Genomic DNA, 19,927 nt, shown 5'->3' with positions numbered 1-19,927 from the left:
GTCCAGTTACAGCAAATAGCTATTATTACATTTATAGTGCAGAAGTATCAGTGCAACTCAGAACTGTTTCATTTCCCTTTTAACAGCTACATCTTCATATAGTGCAGCACTTTACACTAAAGTCTGTTGGCATTTGCTCTTTATATTAAGCAGGTCTGTACTGCATTGTAAATTGAATATTAAAGGAGTTGGTCACAGCCATTAACCTTTACTCCATGTTTCGGCATCTTTTCCAATAGTGTTATTTTCAGAGATCTGCAGGTTACATTTAAGGAATAAGAGCCCAATTCATGATGTTAATTATCGGGGTCCATTTGGACCCTGATAATTAACATTCTAACTCGCCGCGGATTCCGGAGCAATTCATCATTGATACAGCATGGTGACAGCAGACCTGAAAATCAGCTGTCCTGCGAGTGGCTTCAATGCTACTTTTTGGAGCAGTGAATCTTTTCACTACCCCTTTCAGAGCAGTGCTGGGAGTGTGCATGCATGACGTACAGGTCACAGATACACACACAGTGGAAGGAGCTGGACAGGGGTGAAGGGATCAGAAAAGGATCCCTCTTCGCGACCCAGCACTCCTTCCCATAGGGAAAAAGCATGTATCAGGAGCATTTGTCATCTGAAGATGGTGAATGCTCCCACGCTCAAGTTCTGAAACTATATTTTTGGAGCTTGATGAATTCTGTCCCCATACTAGTGTATGGGGACAGCAGGCCATTCCACCAGAGGAAGGTAAGCAGGAGATATCTGTGATATCTCCTGCTTTACCTTCGTGATGAATGACCCGAATACTTAATTTTTACAATTGCAGGTGAAAATGTTCATTTTCACCTGCTTTTGTAAAAATTTAGTTATGATGAATAGGCCCCTAAAACACAAATGGTGCTATATAAAGAGTGAGTGGAGGGATATTTCAGGACAGTTCCTGATTTGAGGAACCAGTGAGTTAGCACTGGTCACAAAGCAGATAAAATACCGGAAAGCGCTGGGTGACCGTAAATAGTGACATCCATATTTAGGGAAAATAATTTAACTTCTAAGTACTTACAAAGTGTGACTTGAAGGTGTACATACAAACACCCGACCATCACACCTTGAAATTATCAACTTACAAAAGTTGAGTATTATACATATTGTATTTAAATATTTCCTGTCTATATTTATTTTGTATTCTTTCTCTCTTTGTCTTTCCTACATTGTGTTGCATATATGATATCCAGCACCACATCACACCCAGAAATCTTTATTGTTATACAAGAATTCCAGTATGTATCCTGTATATTTTGATTATGAAAGAGGACCTATAAGATTAATGTCCAGTGTCATCTTTGGGAATTCATCACTTAGCTTGCAGTAGTGTCATCAAACCATGGTACATGTCCACTTTAATAATATAACTTTGCTCGGAATCTGTGAGCTCACCAGGGCCGTCAAAACTCTTAGGTAGATAGCTAGGGACTAATGGCTAGATGATTTGTAAAACAAAGGATGAGGAACACAATGTCACTCATCCGGAGATTTTTTATGCTCACATGGAGCCTCTACAGCAAGCGATAGTCACTGACATAGAGAATAAGCCAACACATTTTTGTTGAAGCTGTTGATTTTTGATCAATATCAGTGTTAAGCTTTGGCTGTGGTATTTAGCAATGATAGAACAACCAAGTGCCACACCCCCAGCATAAGGTTCAAGGATCCACCCCCACCTATAACTTGGGTCAGCACACAAAGCTGGAAGGGTGCTTAACACTTCTGGAGCAACATTTCTGTTTTGAGAATATGGGATCTCAGTGCTACATGTCGTTTGGAGATGACCTGGAAGTGAATTACCACTTCTGATCAAGAGAGCCAGCTTATCACATTACAGAATTCTCTATATTCATACATTATGCATATTGACAAATATAATGTCAGTGTGCAGTAGATTGGTAGCAGTTTGCCAGTGCCAGTGTACCAACAAAGTTAAAATGCAGCTTAAGCATTTTAATAGTGTCGACAGTATAACTATAAACAGCTGCTCTACCTGCATGTCTTCCGTTATACTGCCAACACCATTGAAATGCTCTAAGCTGTATTTTAACTTTAGAATAGATAGAAGACACACAAAAAGATTGGGCGCTCCAGAAAAGGAAAACAAATCAATTGCAGCTCACCACTAAAGGGATAGGCAGACCCCTCAGACTACTAATTATAAAGAACAAAAACACAGGTGTGAGAGCGCTAAAAATTGTTAATGGAACAGTTATAAACCATAATGAAAATCACTTTAATTATACAAATAAACATATGAAATTGAAGACATACTAAAGTCTATTCATAGACAGCATAAAAAATGGACATATAATACCATTTGGTGAAATGGTGATGTATAACAAAAAATTATGATAAAAATAGGAAATGCGCATATATATCCTAATTGAAAAAGAAGAAGAATGTCCCTAATAGATGTGATGATGTCAATTGGTCCTTGAAAAAAGAAAAATTATTAATATCTGCATGCAAAAAAGGGTGATATAAATATTCCAGGATCCGATAGTTAGATATTTAGTATGTCTTCAATTTCATATGTTTATTTGTATAATTAAAGTGATTTTTATTATGGTTTATAACTGTTTCATTAACAATTTTTAGCACTCCCACACCTGTGTTTTTGTTCTTTATAATTTGTATTTTAACTTTGTTGGTAATCTGATTTCAGCATTCTACTGCTGATCTCTTGCTTGTTGACAAAATGATTGTCGAACATGAGTATATATACCATTAATAATACAATATTGTAGCTCATAAACTGAGCTACAGAAGACAATTCAGTATGGAAAAACAAATTCTAATGAAATTTGTGAATGTTAGAATTTTTTTTAACAGTTAGTTAATTTATCATTTAGATTTGCTCTTCATTAGGTTAGAAAAGTTAAAATAAAAGATCCTGCTGCTACTTTCTATTCCACTGCTTTTACAACTATGACAAAGGATATCCAATTAGATATATCTTAGTTTACTGTGTATTATTTATTTACAAAGTGTCAATGAGATTAGACAAATGTCAGTCGGCTGTTAAATAGAGAATAGGAATGATACCAAGGGGGGAATTTAATTGGGTGCAATTATCTCGCACCCATGAGTAATTGCGGCTGTATGACACACTTAAAGTACCTCTAGTACCTCCATAGGGCTGCAAGCACAAATGTGAGAGTCCAGCATGAGTCTAAGCTGCAAGGGGGGTGAGTTCAGATGTCATTGTCGGCATTTACAACTCATTCCCCCTGGTTATGGGTGCAAGATAATCGCACCTAAATGAAACCCCTAAAGAATAAAAACTCCCAGAAAAAATATTGTAGGGCCACTTATTTCCCACTGGTCAACAAATCTACATTGTTATTAAGAACTCTACTATACAGAATAAATTTTTTACAATTTACTAAATAAATTATTCTTACAAAATGCAGACCAACCCTGCACTGACAGTGGAGTAAGTGCGCGCTGATTCAAATCCTAGTCTACCAAATTTTTAATCTTTAAAATATAATCAATACCACATAGTGGTAAAAAACATCACTTTGTAGAGACTCTTACACTTGCAAAATCACTAGTATTGAGTTAATACTATACATTGATGTTTCTTAAAAACAGTGGTATTGTAAAAACATTGGCCCTCATTCAGACCCGGTCGCAAGCACTGAACGCTCGCAACCGGGTCAATGTTAAGGCGCTGCGCACGCGCAGCAGCTGCACTGCGCATGCACAAGCCCGGGAGCGAGAGAGAAATTCTCTTGCTCCGGGCTCACTACAAAAAGGGCGGCTTTCGATGTTGATCGACAGCTCACCCCATTTTGTAGGCGAGGTGGGGGGGTGGCTACACAAATGGAGGCATTTCTGATGGAATGCCTGCCATTTTGTGGGCGGCCGCACTGACATCAGCAGTGATGTCAGTGGGGAGCTTCCTGCTCGATCAGAGCAGGAAGCTCCCTGGGGCTTGCGGTTGCCGAGACCCAACCTTAGGGTTTCGTCGCAAGCCCCGATGGTCGTGATGGTCCTGACCATCAATCTGGTCGGTCACTAAAGCTGTGGGTGGTAACCCACAGCTTAGCTAGCGACCAGGAGGGCACACTAAAACATACAAGCGGCCGCCCTCATTCAGAACAAGCGCTCGCTTCTTGCGAGCGCCTCTGAATGAGGGCCATTGTGTGTTATGTAAACTATAAGAGACCATCAGAAGTTATTTTTAAGAGTTCTACAAAAATAGATGATGTTGATTAAAATTAATTATATAACCAGTAATTACACTTCAGCACTTGTGGGGAAACCAAATAACACTTATCAAATATAATTTACAAATACATTTTGGTTTCCTATGCAATCCAATGGCATTCTCCCCCAGGAGCCAGGTTTTGGGGAAGGGAGTAAAAGCGGTGTGATAAGAGGTAAGAAGGTACCTTCAGAATACCATAGCCCACAGTATTTGTTGAATGTATTGTGTGCAGCATTAGAGTCATGCATGGACATTTACACCATGTGTCTCTACCCCCTTCAGTCCTTCAACTTTGGTGTTGTGTGGCAGCCTTGGTGGAAGCCTTGCCTCCAGACACTGGCAGTGAAGTTCTGCCACTTATGTAGTCAATGAAGTGAAGGGGTTTTCCAGCTCCTAAGATCCCCACTACATAAACAATGTACCTTCATGTATACCATACTAGTAGAGCAACTCCACTTGTGGAACCCCCACTATTAGTTTAAATATAACAGCTGAAGATCCCCTGAAATCACTATTGCTGATAATAATGCATCAAATCAATTAGTCTCACAGAATAGAATGCAAAAATGGAGATGGAAAATGCTTTTAATGTGCTTTTCATTGATAATTATTCAATAAGCTCATAAGAAACCATAATAAAAATGACTACTACCATGTAACAAAATGTATAAAAGGGTCAAGAACAATGTAGGATATTTCACATCTAGAAAACAAATTATACTTCAACAGTAGTATCCCTGAAATAAAATATTATATCAATAAACAACAAAGTTATGTAATTTAAATGTTATCAAATAATTATGATGTTTTGGCATTTGAGAAAATCTCATGTCAGCCAAGTCATTAAAGACACAATAAGTTAAAAATTAGACTTATCTCACCAAATTATAATGCAGAAAGTTACATTGTCTATCTTTTAAGAAACCTCACATGACATTCTCTGTGTTACATAAACTCACCTGATCACTGACTGGAAAGATTTCCTTTGAAGTTTCATTCCCAAGTCCTGAATCATCAGCATCAATGAGATTTTCAACAGGGACATTTTGACTTGGCTTCCTATAAGTAAAGTCACTTTCACTGGAATCCAAAGCCACACACACATTGTACGAGTAGGGAAATGGTAAAGTTCCATCACTGTACATGGAGAGCATCCTCGGATCAAGTGGAGGATATAGATTTGTACTTAGAGAAGTAAAGGTTGGTGCAGGTTTTGATTGTTTGCATTTTGATATCATGACCAATATAACAGTTACAATAAATAATAAGGAAATGAGAGCAAGAGCAATCACTAAGTATAACTGTAGGTTGGATTGGGGATCTTCATCTTTGAGCTGATTACTGAGTTTAGGAACCACCTGTTGGAAATTATCTGCAACAATGAGACTTAAGGTAACTGTAGCTGAGAGAGAGGGGTCTCCATTGTCCTTCACCATTACCACAACCTTGTGTTTTAATGTATCCTTCTCTTGGAAGACACGTGATGTCCTGATTTCACCTGTGTGTTGGCTAATGATAAAATTAAATGGTTCTGACACTTGTATGAAGTGATACGAGAGCCATGCATTATGTCCAGAGTCTGCATCCACTGCAACCACCTTAGTTATTAATGATCCTTGTTCAGAAGCAAAAGGGACCATCTCAAACACAGCTGGGCCACTACTGTCTGCTGATGGGTATAAGATCTTTGGTGCATTATCATTCTGATCCACTATGTGGATAACTAATATTGCATTGCTGCTCAGAGATGGGGATCCATTGTCTCTAGCAGTTACCTGTATTAGAAACTCCTTGTGCTGCTCATAATCAAATGATCTCTGAGCATAGAGAACTCCAGTCTCTATATTGATAGAGAGATAAGAGGACACTGGGAGATCTTCTGTATTATTGCTGAATAGTGAATAAATAATTTTAGCATTGTCTCCAGTATCATGATCTGAAGCTTGCACACTGTATATTGAGGCTCCTGGTAAGTTGTTCTCTGGCACATAAGCAACAAAAGTAGATTTCATAAATATTGGGGGATTGTCATTAACATCTGATATCTCCAATGTGATAGTTCTTCTTCTAGACAGTGGGGGAGATCCTCTGTCAGTAGCAACAATTGTGATGTTATAAAAAGATACTTTCTCTCTATCCAGACTACATGTTGTAACAAGTCTATAGTAACTGTTAGATGATAATAAATTAAAAGGAATTTCTTCTATAATGTGACATTCAACTTCCCCATTTTCACCTGAATCTAGATCATGAACTTCAATCAGGGCTATCATTGTACCTGGCTCACAGTCCTCAGGAATAGGAGTAGAGAATGAGGTGATAGATATCTCTGGAGCATTATCATTCTCATCAGTTACTTCTATCAATACATTGGAATGGACAACAAGGCCACCTCCATCCTTTGCTTGTACAGAGAGTTCATAGTTCTTTGTTATTTCAAAATCTAAATCTCTATTTGTTTTAATTTCTCCATTTGTAGGATGAATACTAAATATCCCTGTATGATGGAGATCTCCTGATGTTTTGGTGAAAGAATATGTGATCTCTGCATTTATCCCTTCATCTCTGTCTGTTGCATTTAATACAATAACTGTGGAATTAATTGGAATATTTTCTTTTAGGGTGACTTTGAACATGTCCTGAGTAAATGTAGGAGCATTATCATTACCATCAGTAACAATGACCTTAACCAAAGCAGTCCCAGATCTCACTGGGTTTCCTCCATCCAAGGCTGTTAAAATCAATTCATGAACATTTTGTGTCTCTCGATCTAAAGGTTTCTCTAATACAAGTTCTGGAAATTTTCTCCCATCTGCTCTGGTGTTTGTATTTAGTGTGAAATACTGATTGTCACTGAGCCTGTATGTCTGTACTGAATTACTACCAATATCTGGATCTTCTGCATTTTGTAAAACAAGTCTGGCTCCTGGAGATGTAAATTCAATAACTTCCAAAATAATTTTGCTATGAAAAAAATGTGGATAATTATCATTTATATCCTGAATTTCAACTTTCACATTAAAAATATTAAAGGGATTTTCAACCACAGCATCAAAGGTTAGGAAGCAGGTAGCTGCTGCCCCACACAGTGTCTCTCTGTCTATCCTGTCCTTAATGTACAGATTTCCATTATCTACATTTACATAAAAATATTTCTCTGACACACGTGATACAATTCTCAGCTTCCTAGATGAGAGCTGTTTAATATCTAATCCAAGGTCTGCTGCAATATTTGCTATAACAGAGTCTTTTCTCATCTCTTCTACAATAGAATAATGAATCTGACCAGAGACTGAATGACACAGCCATGATAATAAGAAGGGAAATATTACTTGCCATCTGATTCCTTTGTATGTCTGTGTAGGTGGCTTCATCATTTGCATCTTAAATCTTTTGCAAATTATCCTTTAAAAGACCAGTATCTGTAATCCAGTGATTAGGAAATATCCAAAACTTTTTCTTGTTTTGCTTAGTTCATTTTTTTAGAAGAATGTATTAAAATATCTTGTATTTTGTGTAGAGAGAATCCAGAAAATGGCTGTGTGTCTTCCTGCAGATCTGCAGTGTGTGTGAGTGATGAAAATACCACTGGATCTCCAGCTCTGTATTCTTCTCCTTACTGGTTAAACAGCGGCGCTCTGAGGTGAAACTGTGGAACTGCAGTTCCATTAAATAATTTTTCCAAGTATCCATTTAAAGAGTTATACATATATTTGGTGATTTTGTTTTTCCATTTAATAAATATAGACATTTATTTAAATTCTAAAATATAATTAAGTCAGCACTATAGTGCACAACAATTCTAATATTTGTGTTTATAGTAAATAACAATTATAACAAAACCACACTAATAAGAACTGGTCTTTATATGAAGTACATAATAAACCTCATGACAGGCATACTGTACATTGCAGCAAATATTGTTTAGTGGACAGTCCAGAAGCAGTAGTACTAACGAGTAGAGCTAGTTTTTATCTTATCTGAAACCTTATTTTTCAAGTACAGCAGTGCTTTTCCTCAAATGTTGTTGGCTGTGGTTCTTCCAATTAATCTGGAGGTTGTATGGAGAGAGAAAAATGTTTTTTTTTTGGAGATGATGCTATAACTAAGTCTCAGCTAAAGTTTACTAAAAGGAATATTTAGCAACTCTTGGAGAGAGATAAATGTAAAGTGGTCATCAGCTTCAAGATTATAAAGACCTCATTGCTAATGCTACAGTACATAAAATATAACTTACATTATTTCAGCCAGTACAAAATTTATGAGTAGCAAAACATGTGCTCTTCTTTAATAGAATATGTTGTCTGGATAAAGATTATTTTAGTATACATAAATAATGAATTAAATATAAAAAAGATTGTAAAAATAAAAAAGTTAAAGACTTCATGCTTTTTATTACTTTATTGCTTTATTACTTAGTGGCTTTTGCACTTTGTATATAATTACTTTGTTATCCTATATCCCAAATATATGGCTGAGATATGGCACTAATTAATGCTCTCTATCTATATGGCCTATTTATGATTCCTTATAGGCCGTTACACATACAGAAATACTAGTTTCCGCAAGACTTTTTGTAACAGTCTCATTGATCATTAGGGGCCCAATGGGGTAAAATTAACTTAAAGTTTCCAGTTTGCTTGTGGTAACCAAAGCCATGTTCAGATGGTTTCAATTCATGGAGCCCCACTCCTTCCTATGAGAAGGAGGTCCTGGGTTGTGAAGAGGGATCCAAGAGGATACTTCCACCACCTATGTACTGCAAGACCTGCAGCCGTGTGCATGCATGAACTCAAGTCACACATGATCAGTCGGCCTGATCAGCAGGGATAAGAATTACTGCTACTTTTGTAGCAGTGTTTGGGATTTCAGGGGTATACAATGAAACTGTCAATTGTGTATATTATTAATAGGATACTGGGAGAAACTGCAGAACCATATGTCATACATGTATTTTTTTTGGGGGGGGTTGGGGGTGGGGGGTAATTGAATTCTTTCAGATTTTATACATATTTAACTGATGGGGTTGTATGTAAAACATATATAATATAGTTACACTTCTGTTACATAAGTTTTAATAATTATTACTTTCTAAGTAATCTTGCAATTCTACTTCATTCACTGAAAACAATTACACATACAGTATGTGTGTAGACTGGAACTAATATGACATATGAAAGATTTACCCTGAATTTAATTTCTATCATATTGTAATACGGCATATGTTGCCCAAATTATTGTAGGAAAAAATCGTATAATGAAAATAATGAAAAGAGGAGATTATGGGAAATTAGGATGTATATTATCTGAGTATAGATGTCGCTAAAGACTGGTCATATAATGACGGGTTATCTATTTATTCAAGACCAGTTCATTAGAATTTGATAAACTTCAAATACAAGTATTCGGCTAATATAAGCTTTCTGGAAAAAGTGAATTAAGTTGAAATATCCTATATACCTCCTGACAGCATAGTTGTTTAAACCTATCTCCTCCTGGAGGTGACTTACAATACAAGGTGTGCTAGTTTCAGTGCTCTGTAGTCCTGACACAAAGCTATAGCAAAGAAAAAAAATACAAACAGACAATAAAGGAAATTAAAATATTATTAGTTCTTTGTAAAGTGCAAAATCTTTTTAATAGTGATTCAACTAATAATAAAAGTATAGTGCTCCTAACAGTATGTAAGAGTGGATATCATGTTTAACATTAAAATGTGCAATATCCATCACTAACTTGGTGATATTCATTATTTACCTGGCAGCTATGTCATTGCACATTTGCCAGAACCATTCTGCTTTGAGAATGTGAGATCTTAGAGCTGAAAATAATTTGGAGACCACCGGAAGGTGATTCTCCCTCTCTGACCAGGAGAACCAGATCATCACTATACAGGCTAAGCTAGTTTCAAAATAACGTACTGTAGACCTTCATCACAATTACAGAAAACAAAGAGAAAATAAATCAAGAAAAAAAAAACCCACTGAAATATTTACATTATGAGGTTCTTTGTGAATATTACAAAAATGTTTAAAATTCAGTAAAGTTATATTTTGGTTTACTATCAAATTCCCCAGTGCACTTTATTGGAAGAAAAGTCCCTTTGTAGAAACTCCTATGTTTGCAATATGAGTCACCAATGAAGAATCAATTACGGAAATTTAAATCAAGTAATATTAAGCTAACATATATATTATAGTTTCTTATAAAATGATCAACTACAGCAAAACACAAGGTGTGTTACATAAGGTAAAGGAGGAGATGATCAGATGTTACTTAGTCATTATTCAATTTATTTTTTTGTTTGAAAATAAGAGCACAGTTTTCAAGAATCAGCAACAATATTAAAAAAGTTTAAAGCTTAATCTTTAAATAAATAAAACACCATCAAATTTATTGTAATTTAATCTGGTGGTCAGATCAGGTGGAAGATATGGCAATATAAGGGGCACACTTAATTTCAGTAAGTTGTGCAGTTTGCAAACTGCTTCATCAGGTGGGCAAACCAAGTAACACTATGCAGAGCCTGACAAACTCTCAAATCTTGTTTAAGAATGTCACGAACCTGGGCTGACTCGCAGATACAACAATCTGGATCAGCTGGCGCACCACAGTCATTTACCAAAATACACGGTTCTTCTGCCACCACGCAGACTATTCTCCAGAGGTCTGTGATATCCCAAAAGATTAATAAGAAATCACATTCAAATTACACACAAATATGTAGCATGGGCCTATCCAGGCACGCAAGTTCAATAAGAATCATGGAGAATATGTCAGATTAAATGTGTTTAATCCCAAAAAATATTTTCAAGGCTTCGTTACAAAAACAGGTTATAGTGCAAATATTTTCTTAAAAAATAAAAGAGAGAAATAAATCAGTCCCTAAGACACTTACACTAAAGTTCTTAGCATTACTGATGGGGTGGGGGATCTCACCAATAGGAATATCCTGATGCACTCCCAGGACTTCCGTCTGAACCCCAAGGAGTGAAAAAGCTGGCTAGTGAGAGTTGCACTCTTATCTGTGCAGGGGCCCTCATAGCCCCCACCTTTCTGATTAACTCCCAATGGCAGCTGTTAATAAATTATGTGACTTGTACACATTCTGCTCTTCAGCTGACACAAGACAATATTTCACATTTTACCCAAGTGGTCAAAGTAAACAATTCTTATCTCAGCTCCTATAACATAACACAAATCTTTAGAAGTAACACTAAAGTAACATAGGTCTGTTTTTTAGGGATTTTAATCCAGGACACTGACTTCAGGGATCACATAAAAAAATACACACAGTTATACATCACTCCTCAAATCACAGAACATAGATCATTATCAACCCCTCTTCCTTGAATGCCTTACTTCAAAAGATGTGGGGTAATACCTCAGCCCTTCTAGACACACACAGTTCAATGAAAGGACTTCATAGTTCACAAAATATAATTTCTGGCGATTATTCTTGTGAATAATCGTCACAATGAAGATAAGCAACTTCCAATGCAGTCAATGTTTTACAATTGTCCTCAAGCTCAGAAGACCTCCTCTCAATACTCAGTGTTTCCCTATACAGTACATAACATATTGATGGGTACCGTCCATTGAGGCCTCCACCATCAGTTCAAAATAACCACAGATCCCCCTGAAATAACTGTTGCTGTCAGCAATGTAGCCAATTGTTTAATCTCAATAAGTGGTGAGAAGCATCCTATTTACTGTTATTTTAATTTATTGTTACACTATATGCTTATGAAAGCTAAGAAACTATAACAACAGTGACTACTGAAATAGAATATGTAAAAATCATTTAGAACATAGTTGGATATTTGTTTAAATAATCTGAAGCCTTGATTTGAACTATACATTTCAATAGTAATATCCCTTATATAAATATATACAAGTGACTGAAAATGTAATTTGGAAGTTAATGGAAATACCAGATTAAAATAGACACAGTTACAAAACATTCAATTTATGACCTAAACTAATGATGGAAACAGATCCATTTTATAACTTATATGAAACCTCACATGTAATTTTCTATGTTACATAAACTCACCTGTTCACTGACTGGAAAGGTTTCTTTAAGAGATTCATTCCCAAGTCCAGAATCATCAGCATCAATGAGGTTTTCGACAGGGACATTTCCATTTGGTTTCCTATAGGTAAAGTCACTTTCACTAGAATCCAAAGCCACACAAACATTGTATGAGTAGGGAAATGGTAAAGTTCCATCACTGTACATGGAGAGCATCCTGGGATCAACAGGAGGATATAGATTTGTACTTAGAGAAGTAAAGGTTGATGAAGGTTTTGATTGTTTGCATTTTGATATAATGACCAACAAAACAGTCACAATAAATAATAAGGAAATGAGAGCAAGTGCAATCACTAAGTACAACTGTAAATTGGATTGGGGATCTTCATCCTTGAGTTGGTTACTGAGTTTGGGAACCACCTGTAGGAAATTATCTGCAATAATGAGACATAGGGTGACTGTAGCTGAGAGAGAGGGGTCTCCATTGTCCTTCACCATCACCACAACCTTGTGTTTTAATATTTCCTTCTCTTGAAAGACATGTGATGTCCTAATTTCACCTGTCTGCTGATTAATGATAAAGTGAGATGGTTCCAACACTTGTATGAAGTGATATGAGAGCCAAGAATTATGTCCAGAGTCTGCATCTACTGCAACCACCTTACTTATTAAAGATCCTTGTTCAGAGGAAAAAGGGACCATCTCAAACAAAGCTGGGCCACCACTGTCTGCTGATGGGTACAAGATCTTTGGTGCATTATCATTCTGATCCACTATGCGGAAAATTAATGTTGCATTGCTGCTCAGAGATGGGGATCCATTGTCTCTAGCAGTTATTTGTATTAGAAACTCCTTGTGCTGCTCATAATCAAATGATCTCTGAGCATAGAGAACTCCAGTCTCTATATTGATTGATAAATATGATGACACTGGGAGATCTTCTGTATTAGTGCTAAGTAGCGAATAAATAATTTTAGCATTATCTCCAGTATCAGGGTCTGAAGCTTGCACACTGTATATTGAGGCTCCTGGTAAGTTGTTCTCAGGCACATATGCAACATAATTAGATTTAATAAATATTGGAGGATTATCATTAACATCTGATATCTCCAATCTGATGGTTCTTCTGCTGGAAAGTGGGGCAGATCCTCTGTCAGTAGCTAATATTGTGATGTTATAAGAATATACTTTTTCTCTGTCCAGAGCACTTGTTGTAACAAGTCTGTAGTAACTGTTAAATGATAATAAATTAAAAGGGATTTCTTCTATAATGTGACAGTCAACTTCCCCATTTTCTTCTAAATCTTTATCATGAACTTCAATCAGAGCTATCATTGTACCTGGCTCACAGTCCTCAGGAATAGGAGTAGAGAATGAGGTTATAGATATTTCTGGAACATTGTCATTCTCATCTGTTACCTCTACCAATACCTTGGTATGTGCAACAAGGCCGCCTCCATCCTTTGCTTGTACAGAGAGTTCATATTTCTTTGTTATTTCAAAATCTAAATTTATATTTGTTTTAATTTCTCCATTTGTAGGATGAATACTAAATATCCCTGTATGATGGAGATCTCCTGAGGTTTTGGTGAAAGAATATGTGATCTCTGCATTTATCCCTTCATCTCTGTCAGTTGCATTTAATGAAATAACTGTAGAGTTAATTGTAATATTCTCTTTTAGGGTGACTTTATGCATGTCCTGAGTAAATGTAGGAGCATTATCATTAGCATCAGTAACAATGACCTTTACCAAAGCAGTCCCAGATCTCACAGGGTTTCCTCCATCCAAGGCTGTTAAAACGAATTTATGAACATTTTGTGTCTCTCGATCTAAAGGTTTCTCTAATACAAGTTCTGGAAACTTACTCCCATCTGCTCTGGTGTTTGTATTAAGTGTAAAATACTGATTGTCACTGAGCCTGTATGTCTGTACTGAATTATTACCAATATCTGGGTCTTCTGCATTCTGTAAAACAAATCTTGCTCCTGGTGAGGTTAATTCAATAACTTCCAAAATTATTTTGTTATGAAAAAATTTTGGAAAATTATCATTTATATCCTGAATTTCAATTTTCACATTAAAAATATTAAAGGGATTTTCAACCACAGCATCAAAGGCTAGGAAACATGTAGATTCTGTCCCACACAGTGTCTCTCTGTCTATCCTGTCCTTAATGTACAGATTTCCATTATCTACATTTACATAAAAATATTTCTCTGACACACGTGATACAATTCTCAGCTTTCTAGATAAGAGCTGTTTAATATCTAATCCAAGGTCTGCTGCAATATTTGCTATAACAGAGTCTTTTCTCATTTCTTCTACAATAGAATAATGAATCTGACCAGAGACTGAATGACACAGCCATGATAATAAGAAGGAAAATATTACTTGCCATATGATTCCTTTGTATGTCTGTGTAAGAGGTTTCATCATTTGCATCTAAAATCCTTTGCAATATATCCTTTAAAAAGGCCAGTATCTGTAATCCAGTTATTAGGAAATGACCAAAAACATTGTCTTTGTTTTGCCTAGTCCATTTGTTTAGGAGAATATGCTACAAATGTCCTGTATTTTGTGTAGAGAGAATCCAGAAAATGGCTGTGTGTCTTCCTGCAGATCTGCAGTGTGTGTGAGTGATGAAAATACCAGTGGATCTCCAGCTCTGTATTCTTCTCCTTATTGGTTAAACAGCGGCGCTCTGAGGTGAGATTGTGGAACTGCAGTTCCATGAAATCATTTTTACAATTATCCATTTAAAGAATTATACATATGTTTGGTGATTTTGTTTTTGTATTTTAATCAATACAAACATTTATTTAAATTCTAAAATATAATTAAGTCAGCACTGTAAGGCACAGCATTTCTTATCATTTTGCTATAGTACATAACATTTATAACAAAACTAATTAGAATGTTTTTTATATAAAGTACATAATAAACTTCATGACAGGCATACATTGCAGCAATATTGTTCAGTTGACAGTCTGGAAGAAGCAGTATGACCTACTGTACCAAAGCTGTTTTAAATCTTATCTAAAACCTTAGTATTCAAGTACTGCAGCGCTTTTCCCCAAATGTTGTTGGCTGTAGTTTTTTCTATTAGTCTGGTGGTTATACGGATAGAGAAAAATGTTTTTGTTTTATTTGGAGTATGATAGCTAAGTCCGAGCTAAAGCCCACTAACACCTCATTGCTAATGCTACATAAAAATAACTGAATTATTTTAGCAAGTACAGAAAGTTATGAGTAGCAAGACACTTGCTCTACTCTAGCGGAATACAATAATGAATTACATATAAAATATAGATTGTAAAACTAGAAAACTTGAAGACTTCATGCTACAAGCTACTACATAGCTTTTTATTACTTTATTACTTAGTGGCTTTTGCACTTTGTACATAATTACTTTGTTATCCTATATCCCAAAGGTATGGCCAAAGTATGGTACCTAATTAATGCTCTCTCTCTCTATGTGGCCTATTTATGATCTACTATAGGGCCGTTACACATGCAGAAATGCTAGTTTCTGAATTTGTTTTGTAACAGGCTCATTGATTATTAGGGGCCCAACGGAGCCACATAGTGTTCAGCAAACTTTGAAAACTTAAAGTTTGCAGTTTGCTTGCAGGAACCAATGCCATGTTCAGATGGCTTTGATTCACAAAGCCCTGCTCCATCCTATGAGAAGGAGGTCTACCTACGCACTGCAAGACCTGCAGCCTTGTGCATGTAAAAACTCAGGTCATGTATGAGCAGTCGGCTGGGTTGGCGGAGGTAAACATTACCGCTACTTCTGTATCAGTGTTAGGGATCATAGCGGCAACTGATTTTTACAGCTGCTGCTCCTACACCAGAATTAAAGCATAAAAACATATAATCATATAATCAATATATTTAAGGAAAGTTTGTGTGTGTGTGTGTATATATATATATATATATATAGTGACGTTCAGTCGGGTTAGGGGTCCCTCTCCTGGGGTAGATGGACTCCTTCCTTACACACACAGCAGCCAGGAAACAGCACACCAGTCTGGATGTGAGTACATGCTGGTCGGCGCCAGTCTTTATTGTACAATATCAGAAATTTCATAAAGAAAACATAAACATAAATCCTAGCCCTGTCTGGGCTCTAACTTTACAAGTGATTTCCCTCACTACAAGAACCTGGCAGGGCCTAATACCCTCACCAGCAACAAAAGCACAGCACAGTTCTCATTGCTAGGTTTCCAAGTGTCTCTGAGCAAACTCCCTGCCTGCTCTCCCAGGTGAGAGACTCAGCCCCAAACAAACCAAGCATATCTTGGCCACTCTCAGCTGCAAGCCCTAATGAGCCTGTTACCAGGCTGAAAGGCCCAAAACCTGGAGTGGCCATGGGTGGAGCCCACCCTCTCCTCACACCCACAACCCCCAGGTCCCGAACCGGCTTTTCCAAAGCCGACATTCTAGTCTGCTCACAACACAGACTTCTCCTGGTTTTTTTTTAGAACACATAGGACAGGAATCTGGGACAAATGTACCTGCCACAGACCATTTTACCAGTGATCCTATCACAATATATATATATATATATATATATATATATATATATATTGATGAAGAATCAGAAATAAGTATGGTGAAAATTACAATAGCCAGTCCAGATAGTCCAGTTTGCAGTTGATAATACCGTATATTAATAGTTCATGGAAAAGTGAGTCCAAACAGCTCTTTAGCAAGAGATCCTTGCAGTACTGATGGCTGTTGGCATTCCTTAACTGGCCCAAGATAAAAGTCCTGCACTAGTCTGTATGAATATAGGTGTAACTTTAGTTTGGCATCACAGTTGCATTAAGCTAAACACGTTTCACTGAGGTATTATCCCTCAGCTTCCTCAGAACCTCAATTGTGTGAGGTTCCAAAAGTTGCTGGTTATAAGTCAAAGTTGTAATTTCAAGCATACCACAGCTGTGTTAGCTCATCATTCAAAATCAAGCCACACTTTATAATAATGTCAAAGTCAATCTAAGTAGGCAATCCTATTCTACAGAAATAAATATGTGGTTAAAATAAACAATATTATGAATAATCTGAGATGCAGACCTTAAAATCCCAACGGCCAGTGATAATGGAGACACATCATGTGCTGTAAAGAATAGTCACATGAAAGGGACCCCTAGCTGCACAGCACTAATGGAGGTCTCTCCCAACGTGTAATTGTGTTATTCTGATCACTTTGGTGATCTTGATGCGCTGGGGGAACATCACTAATCACGTGATCAGGATTCAGGGAAGTTCCTCCTAATATGTTAACAAGATAAAACAATCACCATAGTGATCATGAAGCATTTGAGAGTGTCACCAGTCATGTGATAGGGATCCCCATTCACAGAACTAATAGAAACTTTCTCATAATATAAGTAGGTTATAAAACTGAATTAAAAATACAGGTAAATATTTAGTTCTATATAAATTAGTCGCAATGGGATTGAAATTCCAGCAGCTGTGTAGCCACCGGTTCAAATCCTGACAGTGCTAGCCCGACGCAGAGGAAATCCTGACAGCGGAGGTGAGTAATCTAACCTTCCCATTTCCCCCCCTAACCCTCCTTTAGGGTGCCTAACCCTAACCTCCCCCCTAGTGCCTAACCCTAACCTCCCCTCATTAGTGCCTAAACCTAACCCCCTCCCTGTACCCTAAACCTAACCCTCCCATGGGGTCCCTGACCCTAACCTCCCCCTAGTGCCTAAACCTAACCCCCCTTCCCCTAGCCTAACCCTAACCCTCCCCGTGGAGGGTGCCCAACCTAACCCTCCCATCCCCGGCTACATCTCTACTTACTTGCGGCACTGGACGATTGGTCCAGCATCCTGTCATGGTCCCGGCATCGGGATTAACATAGGCATCAGTATTTCGACGCCTATGTTAAATCCCCTGCTGGGACTATAGTGTTGGGCCGGTCTCATAACTATATCCCAAATTAGTCTAAAGTATAGTTAAAATATACAATTAAACCATCAATTGTGTATATTCTTAATAGGCTACTGGAATGTTCTGCAGAACCATATGTCATACATATATATATTTTTTTTGTGGGGTAATTGAATTCTTACAGATTTTAAACATATTTAACTGATGGGGTTGGATGTAATACATATAGAAAATAGTCACACATCTGTCACATATGTTTCCTAATAATTATTAAATTCTAATGAATTATGCAATTCTACTTCATTCTCTGCAGACAATTTCACATATGTGTGTAGACTGGAACTAATAATATGACATACCCCCTGACAGCATAGTTGTTTAAACTTATCAGTACCTGGAGGTGACTTACAATATTAGGTGTGCTAGTTTCAGTGCTGACACAAAGCTACACAAAATAAATTAAAATCAAAACAGACAACAAAGGAAATCAAAATACAGTATAATGAGTTCTATGTAAATTGCTAAATCATTTTTAAAGTGATTCAACTAATAATTAAAGTATACGGTTCCTTTAATTAGATACACTGCTGGTATGTAAGATTGGACATCATGTTTAACATTAAAATGTGCAATATCTTTCACCAACTTGGTGATATTCATTATTTACCTGGCAGCTATGTCATTGCACATTTGCCAGAACCATTCTGCTTTGAGAATATGAGATCTCAGAGCTGAATATAGTTTGGAGACCACCGGAAGGTGATTCTCCCTCTCTGAGCAGGAGAACCAGATTATCACTAGCTAGTTTCAAAATGCAGTACTGCAGCCCTTCATTATAGAAAACAAAAGATAATAGAGCAAGAAAAAAAAGCACTGAAATATTTATATTATGCGGTTCTTTGTGAATATTACAAAAATGTTTCAGTAAAGTTACGTATATTTTGGTTTGATCTCAAATTCCTCCACTGCATTTTATTGGAAGAAAAGTCCCTTTGTAGAAACTCCTATGTTTGCAATATGAGTCACCAATGAAGAAGCAATTTTTAAAACAAGTAATATTAAGCTAAAGGTGCATATCCACTAGGCAATTAAACAGGCCGATTGAACGATAACGACACCGTTATTGTTCAATCAATTGCTAATCGTCCCCAAATCGGCCATGTAAATGTCAAAAATGACCACTGATGCGCGTGCCCGCTGGTCGTTTTTGACATCTATCATTGCCCGTACATGCTGGTCAACCTGACGATAACGTCAGGTTCAGCATGTACGGAGATGATAGATGTGCCTACACTGAATGACTGAACGTTCAGAGTAGGCACATCGCAGACTGTGAAACGACAGCATGATTACAATGTCGTAATCATGCTCTCGTTTTACAGTTGGGAAGTGGATACGCACCTTAATACTATATATTAAAGTTTCATATACAATTATCAACTACAGCAAAACACAAGGTGTGCTACATAAAGTATAGCAGGAGATGTTTAGAAGTTAATCATTCAATATTCAATAATTTTTTTTGTTTGGAAATCAGAGCACAGTTTTTAAGAATCAGCATCTTTTTTTAATGGAAGCAACAATATTAAAGAGAGGTTTAAAGCTTAATGTGAACGTATGGTAGTAATGATAAAAATCCATTTGTCTAGGTTTAGGTTTTGCATATTTAAATAAATAAAACATCATCAAGTGTATTGTAACTTAAACTAGTGGTCAGATCAGGT

At 36.8% G+C, this 19,927-nt stretch overlaps 1 pseudogene; it reads right to left on the bottom strand.

Moving 5' to 3' along the window:
* Positions 1-201: 201 nt before the first annotated feature.
* On the bottom strand, positions 202-7,638 carry LOC148506003 (protocadherin gamma-B1 pseudogene; annotated as a pseudogene).
* Positions 7,639-19,927: the final 12,289 nt, after the last annotated feature.

This window comes from Taudactylus pleione, unplaced genomic scaffold (genome assembly GCF_031769625.1).
Source record: "Taudactylus pleione unplaced genomic scaffold, aTauple2 ptg000431l, whole genome shotgun sequence".
Lineage (NCBI taxonomy): Eukaryota > Metazoa > Chordata > Amphibia > Anura > Myobatrachidae > Taudactylus > Taudactylus pleione.
The sequence above is the reverse complement of the archived record's forward strand: the minus strand, read 5'-3'. Positions and strand labels throughout refer to the sequence as shown.